This window comes from Callospermophilus lateralis, chromosome 3 (assembly GCF_048772815.1).
Source record: "Callospermophilus lateralis isolate mCalLat2 chromosome 3, mCalLat2.hap1, whole genome shotgun sequence".
In the NCBI taxonomy this organism is placed as follows: domain Eukaryota; kingdom Metazoa; phylum Chordata; class Mammalia; order Rodentia; family Sciuridae; genus Callospermophilus; species Callospermophilus lateralis.
In genome coordinates, this window is record NC_135307.1 from 149747087 (window position 1) to 149749613 (window position 2527).

General features: G+C 51.3%; 1 pseudogene; it reads right to left on the bottom strand.

Annotated features, from left to right (window-relative positions):
* Window positions 1-552: 552 nt before the first annotated feature.
* On the bottom strand, window positions 553-2281 carry LOC143641523 (calcium/calmodulin-dependent protein kinase type II subunit gamma-like; annotated as a pseudogene).
* Window positions 2282-2527: the final 246 nt, after the last annotated feature.

The following is a 2527-nucleotide window of genomic DNA, read 5'->3' on the forward strand; positions in this document are numbered from 1 at the left end:
AGTACAGCAAAATCCGGGACCTCAGTCCTGAGGTCACTGCTTCTCAGCTGCGTCCACAGCTGGCTGAGAGTTCTGCATTCTCTCTCAAGTAGGTCTAACAGCCATGGTGTTTTCATCAGCTTCTTTCTAGGTGCTTATGCAGTTTCCGAAGAAGCCCACTCATAGACCTGGGGTAAGCAGGCCACCTCAGGGGCCATAATCACATCATGGCCCCCAAAGCTCTGTCAGAGTCCTTGCCTGGTCCCCCTGGGTCCGTGGGGGTTCTGAGGCTAAGCTCACCTCTTCAGGACTGGTGGGTGAGCCCAACGTTCATGCCAGGATGGGCATCACACAAACTCCTGTCTTCTTGCAAGCCCAAGGGCTGTAGGTGGTTTTGAAATGCTTCATGGTACAGATTCCATTTTTTTTAAACAATCTTTTTTTTTTTTTTCTTAAATGTAAAAAAACACCTCGGTACAGCAGAGACAGACACGAAGGGCGGGCGGGAGGGCTGCATGCAGGGGCGTGCACTGGCTGCTGCTGCTTTGTAATTTAATTGTTTTAAACCTCAAATGAACAGGACTGCCGCTGTCACTCAGGCCCTCCAGAGCCACTGGCTGCGAAGGTTCGACCTCCAGCTGGAATCACCTAATCCCCCTGTGGCTGAAGCTCACTGCAATGGTGCGGCAGGGGCCCCTGAGCAGTGATAGTGGACATTGAGCCACTTGCCATCCCGGCGGTGCCAGACCCGGGTCTCCTCTGACTGGCTGGTACAGGGCGACCCTGCCCGTCGATGTAATGGGTGAGACGGATGTAGGCGATGCAAGCTGCGTCCTCCCCAATCACGTGGACATGTGGGTTTAGGATGGTGGTATGGATGGGCTTGCTGTTCTTGGACAGGAGATTCTCAAAGTAAAACTTATGGAAATCCATCCCCTCCACGAGGTTACCGAGGGCATCAGACTCAAATGAAGTGAGACGTGGGTCACAAATCTTCGTGTAGGCCTCAAAGTCCCCATTGTTGATGGCTTCAATCAGCTGTTCTGTGATCTTAATGATCTCCTGTTTTCGCACTTTGAGGTCCTCATCTTCTGTAGTGGTGTTGCAGCTCTCTGTGGAGCCCTTGATCCCATCTGTAGCATTGTGCACCATGGTGGTTTGTGGCTCCATGGCCATCTGCAAGGGTGCGGGCTCTTGGGCTGGGCTTACAAGACTGTTTTTGTTGTTGCTCTGTGGCTTGACACCTCTATCTGACTTCTTGTTCAATAGGCTTTTGGCAGCTGAGAAGTTCCTGGAGACAAGCATGGTCATGAGGATGGCACCCTTCAGTTTTCTCCGGGCATTGAATTTGCGCAAACACTCCACAGTCTCTTGGCGGTGCATCATGGAGGCTACCTTGGATCATTGACAGGCCCATGGGTGCTTCAGAGCCTGGTCAGCCATGATGTGTTTTGCTGGGTTTATGGTCAGCATCTGGTTGATCAATTTCTTGGCTTCAGGAGTCACTGTGTCCCATTCTGGTGATGGGAAATCATATGCTCCAGCCTTGATCTGCTGATACAGCTTGTGCTGATCCTCATCCCACAAGGGAGAGTAGCCCACCAGGAGGATATACAGGATGACCCCGCAGGCCCAGATATCCACAGGTTTTCCATAGGGATCTTTCCTCAAGACCTCAGGGGACAAGTAACCTGGGGTGCCAGCAAAACCAAACCAAGCCTGCTGCTCTCCTTGCACTTCGATGGCGAGGCCAAAATCAGCCAGCTTGATGGCAGCACCCTTGCATTTACTTGCCAGCAGCAAGTTTTCAGGCTTCAGGTCCCGATGGACAATGTCATGCTGGTGGATGTGGTTAACACTCTCCAGAATCTGATGTATACAGTGGCTGGCATCTGCTTCACGGTAGTATTCTCTAGCCACAATGTCTTCAAACAGCTCCCCGCCAGTAACCAGGTCAAACATGAGGTAGTGAAACCCTTCTTCAGAAATACAGTCATGGAGGTGCACAATATTTGGATGTTTCAAAAGTCGGCATATCCGAGCCTCATGTTCCAGTTTTTGGTGATCTTGTGCTGACAACTTCTTGGTGTTGATGATTTTTGCTGCATACTCCTGCGTGGAGGTTTTCTTCACACACCTGCGGACCACAGAGAAAGCACCCCTCAGGCTGTACATCAGGAGCTGATGGGCGATGCTTCAAACACACACCTGCTGCATCTCACTGATAGCCCTGCAATCTTGCCAAGCTCCTCGAAGAGCTGTAGTCGTCAGTGAAGCGAGTGCAGGTGGCAGTGATGGCCATGCTGGCTGGCTGGCGGGCGGGCAGACGCGGTGGTGCAGCCCGCGCAGACGTTGGTGCGCAGTCACCCAGAATCATTTCTCAATGCACACTCTCTGGTGTTTTCCTTGTTGAGGTTGCTCTAAGCTGAAGTAGAAAGAGATAGCTTTATCTGTCAGTGCTTTAGGAGCAAGCAGGGGAAACCTTGTGTACTGTAAAAGCTCCAAAATTTTCAGTTGGATTTCTTTGACACTGGGCAAGATTCATATT